The following is a 15,437-nucleotide window of genomic DNA, read 5'->3' on the forward strand; positions in this document are numbered from 1 at the left end:
ATGAAGACACAGGGACCTGAGAGGTCACTTAAACCTTGGCATAGGCTTAGGGCTGGGTTGCCAGCAGGGCATCACCCATCATTTCTTGTATCTGTCCAGCCCCCTTCTGGATCTGGGCTCGTCTGGCTTCTCAGCACTGGGAGAGATCAGTTCTGTGACCCAGGTGTGGGTGGCTTGGGCATTCACGGCTCAGCGGATGTTCGAAGAGCTTCAGAAATGAGAGATGACCAGAGAGGGCAATGGATGAGAAGGAGTAAGGATGGGGGAGTTACAGGCAACCAGTTTGCGCCCCAGAGGGGTGCAGCTCTGTTGGCGGAAGGTGAGCACAGCGCGTTACACAGCTGCGGCCTGGAGAGCTTGAGGGTGTCTGGCAGGAAAGCCAGGCGAGGGCGGCGGAACACACAGCCGCCTCCAGAGCCCACTACCAGGCCCTGGGCGGGGCTCGGCCGGAGGGGCGGGGCTTTCTCAAGGGGCGGGGCCACTGACTGCTTCCGACCAATGGAAGTGAGCGACTCAGGCTCCGCCCTCCTACCCTACTGCATAGTCATGAGGCGCAGGCCGGCGCTGCGTCAGCGGAAGCGGCGCACAGCGGCTGTTTCCGACCTGATAAAGCGGCGTTGTCCCCGCGCGCTGGCCGCAGCCTCGCAGCGCTCCCTCAGTGCCCGAGTCGCTGACTGACGGACCCGCCCGGCCGGCCGCCGCCGAGGGCGCAGCCGCCGCCCGGACGCCCCGCCGCCGCCCCGGTGCGCCCGGGGCCCCGCACCCCAGCCGCCAGCTAGCCCCACCAGCCCCGCGGCCCCGGCCGGAGGAGACAGGTGAGCGGCCGCACCTGCCGCCCCGCCCCCTCCGCGCGGCCCGGGCCTCGAACCGGCGGCCCGACCGACCCCGCGTCTTTCCCCCGCCCCCACCCGGCCGCTGCGCTGCAGCCCGCACCTGTCCTTGCTCGTCCGCATCTTCGGCCCCGCGGCCGCGGTGTCTGCCTCCTAGCGCACCGGCCCGGGGCCACCCCGGCGCTCACCTCCCGCCTCTGGCGCTGGGTGCGCACCCTCCTCTGCCCAACCCTTGCTAACTTCTGGGAGTTCACCGGCTCTGGGCCCACTACCTTGAAATGCTTCTGGGCCACCGCTCTCTATCCTTGTCCCCCAACATACATTCCTTGCAGCGCTGCTAGCCGGTGGCCTGACCCTCTTGCGGCCACCTTTATTTCCCGAAGCCCACCTCGTTCCTGGAGAAGACGGGAGGGAGCACTACGCTCCAGGTGCAGAGCCTCGGATTTGGAGAAGCCCCCGTCCCTCTCCCATCTTCCTCAAGTCCCTTGAGCTTAACCCATTCCTCTCCAAGGTGTGCTGCGCTAGATGGGCGCCCGGCGAGCACACTCCTGCGGAGGGCTTTTCCAGGGGAGGTATGTGCAAGTTGGGGAGCACAGCCTGCTGGTTAGTTATTTGTAATAACCTTAGAAGGTGGGGTCAGCCACGGGTGGGTAGAGGCGCTAGGTCCCCTGGGGAGTCTGGGTCTTTTGCTTTACCCTGTGGGATACTGATGGAGTGTGGCTTCAACTTCTGCCTCAGTCTCCCCTTCTGGTACCCTAGCTGACCACACACTGGGGTTTGCAGCTTCTTGTTACTGGGGTGTTCAAAGACGCGTGCCTGGCAAACAGAATTTGTAAAGATGAGCGATTGAAGCAGTCGTTTCTAGTGGTCTTGTAGGCCCCCAAAACTCAAGAGAGTGGGCCACAATACATCTGGGTGTCTGCCCCCCCCCCCCCCCCTCCACGGTGAAGTGTGTTCCCAGCACATTCCCTGCAGCTGGCTCCACTGACTGCTGACAGGTAGGGTGTGGTGGAGTCTTTCCTCTGTTATTTTTCCTCGTAGTAAGAAAGCGTTAGTAAAAAGCTGCAGGGGTGCCTTACTGATTCAGGGTGACAAATGGCTGGTCACTGGAACTGGGAACCTCCGCCAGCCTTGGAACAAATGTGAACAGCACCCTCAATTTGCTGCTTCGATCCAAATCCTACATGAGAAGAGCAAGTTGATGAGGGCTTTGCAGAGATATTTTGCACAAGCTGCTGGGGGGCGGGGGATGAGGGGGAAGGCAGTGACCGTGGCCTGAAGCTGTGTGGGCTCCAGGTGGGAAGAGACCCCAACATGATGAGGAAATCAAGTGCTTTGGGGGAGGGATGGGGGAAGTAGGTCATCTGCAAAACCTACACTTCAGGAATATTCGTGCCGATTGTTTTTGTGACGGATGCTGAAAAGTTGTTCCTTTGAAGGGTTTGAACCGCGTGTTAGGTGTATGTGGAGGTGATTTATTTGGGAGACATCCCTACCACAATCCCTGGGCCTGTGGAGGGAGGCTGCCCAGGGCCAGCACCCAGTGCTGTGGAGGATTCACTGGCTTCTCTTGCAGAGATGCTGTGTGCTGCAGCTTTGCCCCTTGTCGCATCGTGAAAGCAGATCAGAGATTGGACTGGGTGATCTCCAAGGTAGCTCGCTTTTAACACCCTGCAACTTTGCTTATTGGAGAGGAGGGAGTGGGGGAAGGGCTGAGGGAGCTGTAAACCGTTCTTGCCCTTCTCTGTCTGCCCTGCAAGAGCTGCAGGGGAGGAGGGGGCTGTGATGCTGCAGCTCCTGGTCTCCTGTGCAGGAAAGGAGCGGCGAAAGGTATTTGAGCTGGTGTTTAGGGGGTGCTGAATTGATTTCATCTGTGTTATCCAGAAGGCAGACGGGAGGATTGAACAGGGTGGTGTTAGGGTCTAGGATGCCTCTGTTGCCCTGCCCTATGCCTTCTCACTGTCTGGAGGACCGTGGTGCCCCAGCTTTGGGTAGCCAGCAAGGGGTGGTTTGTGACAGCTTTGTGGCCTGGTGTTGAATAAGCATGACTGGTGATCATTGTAGGTGGCAGACAACCCCAAATTGCTAGTGCCCTCCTGAGGAACACCCCTGGCAGAAACGTGCCTGTAATTTGTGGAACCAGAATGTGCTAGAAGCTGTGTTCTTGTTAAAGGTGGGTGAAGATGCTGCTCTATTGCTCGCCTCCTGTGGTTCCCTAGATTTTTTTTTTAATCATAATGTAATTATGTCGACAAGGGTGCACTTAGTAATATGCCATTAGAGACTCGACTGCAGGCCAGGCGACACGAATGCTCATTGGCGTCCAGTGAAGGAGCAGTAGTGGGGACAACCTCATGCATGAGGAGCCATCTTGGGGTGGAAGACCCCATAAGCCAGAGTCTACAGAGGACTCAGCTGAAGCACCTCCCCCACCAGCTTCCAGACAAGCTCCTCTTGTTTGCATTAGCGTAACTGCTCCACCAAAGCCAATGAACAAGGATCTTTTTAAATGGGAACTTTCAAAACGTGCCTCGGGTGCCCCCCTCCCCCCACTATCAAGTTCTGGGGCCTGTGAGTCTCCTTTCAGAGAAACTTGAGGCCTCTTCCATGTTGGTGGAAAGGACAGTCCTGTTCCCAGCCTGAGGAACCTGGTCAGGCTCACGACAGGTACCTTTTATGTGAAGGCTGGAGTGTGCCTGGGGTTTTTTATTGTTTGTGTATGTTTGGGATTTTTTATTTTTTAAAGCCTGGGTTTGCAGCTGAGACTAGCCTTGGACTCCTGATATTCCTGCCTCTATCTACCTCCCAGGTGCCTCCTCCTGACAGGTGCTGGAATTACAGTTGTGTACCTTCATGCCTGGCTCTGTGAGGTAGGCAGTTTTAAGAATGAAACACTGTAGCACAGGAAGACTGATGCAGCAGGATTGAAAGTTCAAGGCTAGTCTGGCACACATAGGGAGATCCGTCTTTTTTAATTTTTAATATTTATTTTTATTATTTTAAGTTGCGTGTGTATGTGTGTGTGTTGTTGTCTTTGTGTGGGTATGTACATGAGAGTATAGGTGCCTGCATCCCCCTTGGAGCTGGAGCTTCTGGTAGTTGTAAGCTGTCTGATGTGGATGCTGAGAATCAGAACTTGGGTCCTCTGGAAGAGCAATACCTGGTCTTAACCACTGAGTCGTATTTCTAGCCTGAGGCCCTATTTTTAAAAAAATAATGAACTGGGCAGACTCAGCAGGCATAGCCTACTTGTGTGTTTTAGTTTATCACTGTTAGCTTTCCTCTTGCTCCTTTTCAAGGGGCCACTCTGTTCCCAGGTAGCCCCTTGAGAGCAGTGGCCAGCCTTGTATCTTTCTTGGAGGGCGAGGATGTTAGTGCCTCAGAATGTCAGGCAGTCGTTGTGGGATGGCTGAGTGTTTCTGTCTCCAGTGATGGAGTTGCTGGACTGCTGAGAGCTGTGGTGAAGGACCCAAAGCCTGAGTCTGGAGAGAGGATAGTCCCAAGTTCCCTGTAGCTCAGCTCCTGCTTGGGTGTGGTTGTTATTTGTTTTTATTTATAATTTTTTATGTGTATGAATGTTTTGCCTGCATATATGTTTACTACATGTATGCCTGGTGTCCAAAGAGGTTGGAAGAGGATATCCTGGGGCTGGAGTTACAGAAGTTTCTGAGCCACCAAGTGGGTACTGGGAATTGAACCCAGATCCTCTGTAAGAGCAACAAGTGCTTGAACCACTGAGTCAGCTCTCCAGCCTATTTAGTGGTTGTTGCTTTTTTGACATAGCATCTCAGATAGCTCTTGATTGCCTTGAATTCACTGTGAGCCAAGGATAATTTCTGATCCTCCTCCCTCTACCCTACAACTGTTGGGGTTCCCAGCATGAGCTGCCATGCCTGGCTTGGGTTTCTTTTGAAAAGGGGCTAACACTCTCATTCTCTTGTTCATCCTTATTTTGTGCTAGATGTAGCCTCCAAGCACTGGGGTCTGAGGGTGCCAGAATGACCATAAGTAGAACCCAGAACCCTCATGTTTCCTGGGATCTGCTTTACCTTTTTTGTTTGTTTGGTTGGTTTTTTGTTTGTTTTTTCAAGACAGGGTTTTTCTGTGGATCCCTGGTTGTCTTGGAACTCACTATGTAGACTAGGCTGGCCTCGAACTCACAGAGATTCACCTGCCTCTGCCTCCCTAGTACTGGGTTTAAAGTACACCAACTTTACCTTTTTGATCCTTAAGCTTGGCTTCCTTGCCTCTTCAGGCCTGGGAGACATTGTACAGACTAGGCCTCCCTGTCTTTAGCTGAACCCCCACATCTATGGAAGGATCTGCTCAGCTGGGTAGTTGGGTAGGGCAGGGTGCAAGTAAGGTGCCTTCTACTCTGGGATACTACATGACCAACAGATCCCACATGGCCAACCCCCGGCTTGAGTTTTTGTAGTTGTGTCTCTTGAACTTGCAGAACTTGGTTTGCCACCACATCCCCCGGTTTCAAACATGGGAAAATCTTGAGTAAGAAAAGCCACACTTTGAACTACAAGATGAGGCATTGAGACATTGAGGTAGGCATGCATTTGGCTCTGTGTAGTGGTCACTGTACTTTGTGTACAAGTCTCACTGCATAATTTTAAGCAGTCACTTAGATGTTGTAAGCCAAAATATAATAAATAGCTCTGTGTTGCCAACAACTTAGTCATCATTTGAGGGAAGTGCAACCAATCAACAGTGTATGATTTTTGGTTTTGAGTAAGGAGAGTATTTTTCCATCAATTTAGGAGAACTGGGATTGAATTCTTGGCCTCCAGTGTGGTACTCACACTCCACCACTGTAATACACCTGTAACTGCCCATCAGCTGTTTGGGTGTGGTGTTTATATGCGTGTTCGTGTGTGTACACGTGTGTGTACAAGGCCAGAAACTGGGTATCTTCCTTTATGGATCTCTACCTTCATTTGAATCAAGGATCTCTTACCACACCTGGGGGCTGTCCAGTGAGTTCCAGGCATCCTCTTGCCTCTACCTTCCCACCCCATTGCTGGGGTAAAAGGTATGTGCCACCATGCCTAGCCCTCCATCTGTTTTTAAAAAGCTGTTTTTGTGTGTCTGCACATTAAGGAGAGACACATACAACCAAGTAAATGTGGGGGTCAGAGGACTACTTTGATGTTGGTTCTCTCCTACTTTGTAGCTTGCCAGGCTCACATGGCAAGTGCCTTTATCTGCTGAGCCATCTCATTGGCCTTCCACGTATTGATTTACTTATTCATTCATTTATTTACTTTTTAAAATGTATTTATTTTTATTTTATGTGCATTAGTGTCTTGCCATAGGTGTCAGGTCCCCTGGAACTGGAATTACAGACAGTTCTGAGCTGCCATGTGAGTGCTGGGAATTGAATCTGGGTCCTCTGGAAGAGCAGTCAGTATTCTTAACCACTGAGCCATCTCTCCAGGCCCCATTTATTTACATTTGAGGGCAGGGTTTGACATCTATACTAGAGGTAAAATCACTTGTATTGGACAAGGCTGGGCAGGGCATCCCACACTCGTAATCCCAGTGCTCAAGAAACCGAGGCAGAGGATTGCCCAAAATTTGAGTCCAGCCTGGGCCACATAATGAATTCTAGACTAACCTGGGGCAAAGACCAATCCTTTCTCAGGGGGAAAAATAAGTATAAAGCCAGGCATAGTGATACATCCCTGTAATCCTAGCACTCAGGATGCTGAGTCAGGAGCGTTAAAGCTGAGCATAGGAAAGACTAACTTAGAATGCCAGAAGAAACCCTTATCGTAGTGGGTTGAAACATCGTAGAGATGTTTTCCAAGGTTTTGCACAAGTGCTTCATACTATAGCTTTGAAAAACTATGGGCACATTCAAAATTATGGATACATCTAAACCTTTTTGTCCCTTTGTTTTATCTTTTTGAGACAAGGTTTTACTGTGTGAACTTTATAGACCAGGCTGGCCTCGGTCTCACGGAGATCCACCTGCCTCTGCCTCCTGAGTGCTGAGATTAAAGACTTGGGCCAGGCCACCACTGTCCAGCTCCAATTTTGAATAGCTTTAAAAGATGTCATTTGCAGTATATTATAGTCATTTAAAAGTAAAATCCAATGTCATGCACTTTGGTGATGTCATTCCTGTCATCAGTGCCCCTTAAAAGAACAAGAACAAATTGTTTTTAATAATGTGAAAGTCACACCGCCGCTGATGGCAGTGATCCATTTCCCCCTGTGAAATTTGGTTTGAATGTAACTTACCTTTATACCGGAGAGTCTTTTTATTGGTGACATTTTTTCTTTCCTGTGACAGAAGTATGAGGAAATTGCAATTCAAAACATTTCTGTAATCTTTAAGCTGTGTCAGTTCAGCCCAGAAAAGTGGTTTGACTTTGTAATTACTGTCTTGGTCACAGAGTTGGTCACAGAACCACAACTCATCCTCAGGCCTAGTGAGGGTTATAGCATATGTCTTAGAAAGCCATGGAATCAGAGTGGCTTAGTGGTGGACCTTTTAAGGTGCCTGTCTCAGGGAAAGGACTTACTGAACTGTCTCTGGGACTTGTGCTGCTGGAGCATTCTATGAGAACAGCCCCCCCCCCCCCCCCCTTTTAAGACAGGTTCACTACATTAGTGCACTTGCTGGCCTGGAACTTGCAGCAGTCCTCCTCCAAGTGCTGGGCTTATAGCATGAACACTATCTGAGAGCCGCCTTTTTGTTTGGGTGTGGAAGGAGCATGAAGGTGACCTTGGGGCTTCTCTGACAGTTAGTTCCAGGCGATACTTTGTGGAGACTGTACCTGGAGACCCTGAAGATATTCTTGCTGGGTGCCCCACGCTTTTACATGCCACCTTAGATGCACAGTCCTGCGTATCTGAGGGACAAAGCCCTTGTTTCATTGAGCCTGTCACTAGAGATGGTCTGTCTTGCACCTCAGTATTGGGTTGCATGCTTTCTAAGTGCTTGGTGTTAAATGGCGGAAAGATGGGGAATTTCATAGGCCATTCATGGTTCACTTAGGGGTTTGCATTTTTATTTGGTTTGGTTAAAATGTAAGCCTGTGACATTATGCCTTGAGTTAAAATTTAATTTGCCAGAAAAAGGCAGCAGTAAGAAGACCAAGGTGGGTGAGCCTGGGGCTCCTTGGGGACTCTTGCTTATTAATCCAGTGTTCCCCTTTGCTAAACTTCCTCCCTCTGTGCTGTAGGCCTGAGGGTTCCTGTTGGCCTCTGGGATGAGAGCCATTTAGGTGGGCTAGAGAGGATGATGAAGAGGGCCTGTACTGGGAGACTAGGGTGTTGGAAAATTGGGCCTCTTCCTGAGAACCCATGATGGGCTGATGTGGAGCACTTGACTGCCCCCAGGTGCTGCTAAGGCATGTAAATATGCTGGGTTGTTGAGATGTTTAGTAATTCAACAAACTGCTCTAACCTCATGCTCAGAACAGCATGCAGTGGCTGGAGAGCAGCAGAACCAGGCATATGGGTTAGTTTTGTGACCAGAGGGCCCTGTGGCCAGCAGTGAGCAGGATATTTTCCTGCTTTAGAGATCCATAGCCTGGCCCAGCCTGGCTTTCCTCCTCTCTCTGGCCTCACTGCTGGTGTGGGTAAAAGCACATGAGAGCTGAGTGTGGAGGCTTACATCTATAATCCTACCATTGGGAGTTTGAGATCTGCTTAGGCTAGAGAGCAAGACTTTAAAAACCCAGGGAAACCAGAGAGTCAATGAAGAGTGCTTGAGCAAGACCATGACAGCATAGGGATGGGACCCTGTCTCCTTTGTTCTTGGGGTTAGAGAAGACATCTGAAATCAAAGAATGAGGTTGGCAGCGATGGTGAATGACCCCAGAATATGGAGCCTCATTGGCCTGTCTCCAGCACAGCAGCTGTTTCTCAGTTACCTTGGTATTTTGGGCATCAGGATGGAGAGCAGGGTCTCTTGACTTGGAGAATCTACATGTGCTGAAGGAAAGCAGGTACAGGAAAGCATAGAGGTTCTCTTGCCTCTAGAAATAACTGCATTCCCCTGGGCTTTCCTCCAACATGCAAATATCCTCCCAGTCAGGCAAGCGACAGGAATACTGGAATGACCGTTAGTGGTTTTTCATATCGCTTATGTAAAACTGTTTGCATCAAAGCTTGGATAGGGAAGCCCTCCCCCACTGAGGCCCTGCACACCTCTGTGCAGTACTCCCCTCTGCTGGATAGAGTCAGGTCAAGAGGTGGGCCAGCCTGTTCTGCCACTGCTCAGCACCATTTAAAGGCAGTTCTGACTTGGGAGAGAGCTTGAACAGGGAGGTCAAGTTGTAGGTCAAACTGTCCTGTTTCCACCATACAGTCTGTGTAGCCTGTAATTGGCAGGGGGTGTGTGTATGTGTTGTGGAGGACGTGTGTGATAGGGACCAACATTTGTGTCCCTAAGGCAGAGTGCAGGTAATTGCAAAGTTATTGAAAGCATTTCCACTCTTGTTGAATGAGTCATAAATGTTCTTAATTTTGAAGAGGGTGGGGAGGGGCCTGCACCTTTTACTTTTTTTGTGGGAGAGCTTGGCAGAGCCCAGCTTGTCCTGGTAGGGAGTACAGAGAGTGGCCAGCCCTGACTTTGTGACCTTGGCCCAGAAACCACCACTGCTTAGAGCCTCAGCCTCTATGTGATAACCATGAGCCCAAGAGATAGTTATTCCTGTGGAGTAGGCACTTGAAGGGTAGGAGTGACAGGCGCTAAGAGCACTGAGCCCTCTGATAGAACTCAGAATGTGAAAGTTAAATGACTTACCCAGAGCCCCATCACAGGTGGCCAAGCCTGGTGCATACCCAGGGTGTGTCAGGCTGCATGGTTCATGGTCTCAAGTCGATCACTAACTTAAAATGCTGTTTGTTTTCTGCCCAAGGAAATGTGGAAGTGCCATTCTTCCTTGTGTTCCAGCTCAAGGCCATTCTGCTGTGCTACCCGTGCCAAGAGAGTGTCTGCTGCTAGAGAAAGCTCATCTTGGCTACTGGCTGCTCAGCTGCTGGTCCTTCCTAGGCTCCTGTATTAGGAGTGTGTCAGGAAGGATCCCTGGGGGCAAGGAAGGAACTCATTGGCTGGGCGCTTGTGTTGTCTCACCTGGTTTCCTAGAGCTGTGAGGATAAGCAGCTACCCCCTGCTATAATTCCCTAGTATTGTTACATGACCAGTGGCCTTGGTGAGCCTGCCCCAGTAGTCAATTCTGTCCCTGTCTCATTATTCCCATTCGGCCAGCTAGGCTGTGAGCTAGGCCACAGTAGCGTTGGTTTTGAGGTCTATTCTATCCTGATGGTGGTTCTATATGGCCAGACTTCTGGGCATGTTGAGCAGACAGGCTCGGGAACATTAAGCTATCTTGACTTCTGACTTGGACCAGTTTGGGAAGATGTCCAGACCAGGTAGTACCTGGTCTGATCAGAAGGTTGTTTTTGAAATTAGTTATTGGTGTTCTCAGACGTAGAAAGGTAACAACACAATAAGATAGTGTCATCTCAGCTTGTTACCCAACAAGCTATCTACATGTTTCTAGTCTGGACCATTTTTTGTTTTGTTTTATCTTATCTTAACATGTCTTGTTATGTAGCCAAAGCTGACCTGGAACTCATCCTTTTCTGCCTTAGTCTCCTAAACTCTGGGACTGCTGGGATTCAGGCACGTGCTACCATGTCCTAAAAGGTTTGGTGGTTAGGTTCTGGAGGTGGAACCTTACATGCTAGGCAAAAGCTCAACCACTGAGCCACATTACCAGCCCTGTGCTTCTAATTAATTTTTTTTGTTTTTGTTTTGATACTGGGCCTCATAGAGCTGAGGCTGATAGTCAACTGTATAGCTGAGACTGGCCTTTGAACTCCAGTCCTCCTGCTTCTACTTCCCAAGTAGAGATTATATGCATATGGCCACCATAGCTGGCTTGTTTTTTCAGTTTTGAGTGTCATTTTTTCCTAACACCCTATGTGTTATGGAATGAGTTGATGCTTAAAACCAGTCAAGTGTAGAATGAAATCAAAACAGGGTTTTGAAGGAGGAGATTGGCCTGTGGCAGTGTCACCAACAATTGAGGGAGACTTGGGAGAGAAACAAGCTCTGCCCGCAGGTCTCCAGGGCAGAAGCAGCTATGGGTGCAGACGGGTGGCATTGTCACCACTGTTATCAGCCCACACCGACAGTGTGCCATCTCTGTGACCAGGGAAGCTGTGTCCTGATAAGTCGTCTGGGAGTGATGCTGGTTTGTGGTGTCAGGCCAGATAGGGTTTTTATGTGGGTCTGTGGGAGACTGGAAGACATCAGTACAGACCATGTCTTCTGCCTATAGAATGGCACAGGAAAGCAGTTGAAAACAGTCATCAACAGACAAGACAACGTGGGCTTCCCCATGCACTACCCACATCCTGACCACCCAGGGATTTGTTGGTCCCAAACAGTTCTGCTTTACTTAGAACTCTTAGGCCTGTCATCCTGCAGAACTTTGCTTGGGAGCAGGCAGGGAGTTCCTATGCCTGTTTGTGGCCCTTTTTGCCTGGTGCCCTGGTGATCTTAATGGCTCCAGGGAAGACAGCTGTGATGCTTATACTTTGTACAACACTAGAAGGTGAATTGAAGAGTTCTGATCCCTAGGCCCCCCTTGGGAAGTAAACGTTTTTGGCATGCTGAAGTCAGTGGGATACCAGGATCTTAGCAATACTATAGGCTGGGGCCTTAAAAACAACAGCTTACTTCCCATGGGCTTGGAGGTTGGAGATTCAAGAGCAGGGTGCTCTCAGACTGTCTGCTGTGGGAAGGGACAGCTGATGCTTCAAAGAGATGCTTTGTGGCTATAGTCTCATGGTAAAAGGGGCAAGACCTTAACATAACTTCTTCATGAAGATGAGAATTTCACTCAGGTCTCCACTCTGATGACCTCATCACCTGATTCACCTTCGAGGTAGGGTTCCTGACTGTGATTGGAGGGTATGAGCTTTCTAGCCATAGCACTCTCTTTGGTTAGTTGTGGGTGACCTTAATCACCATAGAACCTAGATGGCACAGTGCACAGTTAACATGCTTTGAAACCATCCCTGTCTTGCTGTTGGATCCAGTTCTAGCAGGCCCAGTGTGCACTGCCTGCCTGCCTGAAGTGCTACATGTGCTTTGTATCATCCATGTTGCATGGAGACTGAATCATCCTTGCTTGGGCATCTGGCTCCTGTACTATAGGGTGTGCTGAGCACAGTATGAGATGAGCTAGGAAGTGACCGTGACCTTTAGGATATACAGAATAAAAACTCATGGTTCTGGAGCTGGGGGTGCTATGTTATCCATTCTGGAGGGCCACGCTAGGTTTTGGCTGCGTCTTAAGCGGCAGTTGCTGTTTTAGAAGATGAAGTTGACAGGACCTCTGCTTGCTTCCAATTGTTTTCATAGGCAATGAGAAAGGCAGGGCCTGGTCCTTAACTTACTGGGAAGGGGGTGGGCAGGCCTGGGTGGTGGCCTAGTCAGTCTTGCTAAAAGGGGCATATCCCCCTGCCTCATAACCAGTAGACCAGGCTGGATCCCAGGCAAGAGTGTGGAGTCCTTGACCTTGGAAAGCCATCTTCTGTGGCATTTAGCACAGTTTGTTTTTGACACCTATGGGTTTGTTTTTATCCACCACATCTTAGAAACAACCCATTGGAAACAGTGTTGGTGTGTCTAGGGTCACTTGCCCTGGGACTCACAGCCTGTGGGCAGCTTACCTGACCACCAGTGCCTACCAGTAGCTCAGGAGACAGGTGAGATGGCTTAGCTGAACCTTTCTGGATACCTCTGGGTGCCGTGGTGCAGCTTTTTTGTGTCTTGGGCCCTACCACATGGCAGCAGGTGTAAGGACTATGGATAGGATCTCTTTGGGTCACCATCCAAGTGATTGAAGTTTTGTGACACTATTGCAGCATAAAGGAAGCTGTGAGGAACTGTGCTCATGTCTAAAACAAAGGTCTTCCTCCTCCTTCGTGGTGGACCAGGTTCTGCCTTGCTTACCTAAGGGGAGAGTGGTGATCCTGAACATTCTGTTCTATGCCCGGGGCTGGAGGTCTGCAACAATAGAACTTGATGTTTTCCTCCCAAGCTGTAGGACTCTGGTCTGAGGGCTCACACCTGTAAAGCAGTCATGAGAGAGCTGGGGAAGCCCAGTGTCCCTCAGCTGCTCAGGGTGAACTTTCCCACTCTGCAACCTGCTTGTCTTCTGCAGTCCCCTTACACCCCAGCCTTTTGCACCACAGCCTTCATGCCCCTTGTTGCTCATGCTCTTTTTGCCATCTTTAGACTGGCCAGTGCCTCCTTTGCCAAAGTAGAACAGACTGCTAAACTTTGCTTCCTTTTTGAGTTCTGTTTGTTTGTGTTGGATTTGTTTGCTTGCTTGTTTGTTTTTGCCTCTATAACCCAGACTTATCTAGATGATAGCACAAGCTGAACTTAAACTCCTGTTTTCAATAATAACTTTATTTCTTTATTTTATCTCTCAGTAGTATTGGATGCTAGACAAGTGCTGTAACCCTAAGCCAAGCCTCTATCTTGACCTTGAACTCCTGCCTCTGCCTTCTGTGTGCTGGAATTACAGCTGTGGGCCTCCTGCACAGTTTTTTTTTTTTTTTAATCACTAATGGCTCTGGGAATCCTATGGAGTCTTGGTGTGTATATAGGCACATGAGGCTGTGTACATGCAAGGGGACTGTTGCTACTGTTGAAAGATAGATCATGGGACCCTTGTGAGCAGAGCGGGGGGAGAGTACAGTTAATGTAGGACTCTGCAAAGGAGTGCAGGGTGAGAGAGCAGCCTGCAGGGAGCTTCCACCCCAGGCCTTGGAGCATAGGATGAAAGAACAGAATCAGAACCATCAGGGAGTGAGGGCTGGCCAGGGTTGGGGCTTCAACAGACGGGTGCAGTTAACTGATGATGACCCTGACTGATCTGAAAGAGTGCTGGGCCGTTCTCCCTTGGAGTCATTTGGCATGGCCCTTGTGTGGTGAGAGCCCCTGGCTGTGAGTTCATGAGTGCTTCAGGTCTTACGGGGGGCGGGGAGGAGAGAAGCAGGAGGAGGGATCATACTTGGCCAATGTAGCTGAGAAGGCAGGACTCAGAGGGGTGTGGTGGGTCTAGCTGCAGCTGTAACCTCCTTGGGGCGTTTTCTATGAGTGTGCTGTAAGAGCCATCCCAGGGATGGTGTGAGCATTGTTGGGCCCTGGTTTCTGCCAACTGCATTCTAGGGTGGCTTCACAACCCCTGCATACCGAGCAGGCAGATGCAGGGTCTCCAAGAGCCAAGCATGGCCTAGATTGTAAGCTTAGTTTCTGGAACCTGCAGGAAGGGGTGTGCTGGGCAGCTTACTTAAGCTGAAGGGGGAGGGAACCAGGACGGTTTATCTGGGTATGGGAATGTGTTGATTATGAAATGTGAAACCAGGGTTTTGCTGAGTCTGTTGCTAGCTTTGCCTTTCCTCCAGAGGGCCAAGCCTGGGTTTCTTCTCAAAACAGGGAGCTCTAAGACCATGCACACAGAAGGCCCAAAACACTCAGGCTCACCTTCTCTCATCAGGCAGAACACTTAGCCTGACTGCAGACGCTAGTACCTCTGTGCCTCCTTTGCTTGGTTTGACTGGACAGAGTGACAGTTTTACATAGAGTTGTTTTTACTTGTGTCTGTCCCTCAGGATTGCTTTTAGAAAACACAGTTTGACCCATGTATGTAGTAATAAGAGCGGCGGGCTACGGTCTGGCACCCGGCCGCCCACACGGCTAGCTTTACCCGAAATAATTACACGGAAACTGTATTCTTTTAAACACCGCTTGGCCCATTTCTATCTAGCCTCTTCTAGGCTAGCTCTCGCACCTGGACTAGCCCATTTCTAATAATCTGCTGTAGCCCACGAGCTGGCTTACCAGGAATGATCTTAACCTGCATCTGCCTGGAGTGGGAGAATCATGGTGACTCCTGACTCAGCTTCTTTCTCCCAGCATTCTGTTCTGTTTACTCCACCCACCTATGTTTTAACCTATGAGGGCCAGCCAAGCAGTTTCTTTATTGCTTAACCAATGAAATCAACAGATTGATATATGACACTCCCACATCACATGTATACTACCAAGTGTGTTTGCTGAGCTCTGGAAGCATCTTAGCCTGGTGACCTGGCCTGCTTCTTAGAGTTGCCTAAACTTAAAAGCTATCTTTTCCTGGAGGAGGAGGATGGGGAAGGCCTTACTATATTGCTTTTTCCCCACCCCCTTTTTCTCTTTCTTTATTTTTGAGACAGGCTCTCATTATGTAACTTTGACTGTCCTGGAACTCATTGTTTAGACCATGCTGGCCTTGAACTAACAGAGATCTGCCTGATCTACCTGCCTCTGTCTCCTGAGTGCTGGAATTAAAGATGTGTGCCACCACGTCACTGCGGCCATGCTGGTTGTTCTTAAATTTGTAGGTTCATGTGTCTTCCTACCACAATCTAGGGAGAGACTGGGGCTACAGGCATGTGCCACTGTACCTGCCTTCTCTGTTTTCCTTTTGGGATTTTGTTTTTTAAGTTCTAGAGACAGAACCCAAGGCCTCATACATCCCAGGCAAGAACTTGCCTTTGAGTTGCATTTCCAGCCCC

General features: G+C 49.8%; 1 protein-coding gene across 3 annotated transcripts in view; it reads left to right on the top strand.

Moving 5' to 3' along the window:
• Positions 1–585: 585 nt before the first annotated feature.
• Slc45a4 (solute carrier family 45 member 4) overlaps positions 586–15,437 on the top strand; it is a 69,584-nt gene continuing 54,732 nt past the window's right edge. For 2 of the 3 annotated variants that reach the window (XM_041671887.1, XM_041671888.1), the window contains exon 1: positions 872–1,402. The gene's annotated coding sequence lies outside the window, so the exon portion shown is untranslated. Of the gene's footprint in view, positions 816–871; positions 1,403–15,437 lie in introns of those variants that run through there. The other variant, XM_041671889.1, reaches the window with a different exon arrangement.

The sequence above is a fragment of the Microtus oregoni genome, unplaced genomic scaffold (assembly GCF_018167655.1).
Source record: "Microtus oregoni isolate MIOR12 unplaced genomic scaffold, Mior012 000022F_ref0000154, whole genome shotgun sequence".
Lineage (NCBI taxonomy): Eukaryota > Metazoa > Chordata > Mammalia > Rodentia > Cricetidae > Microtus > Microtus oregoni.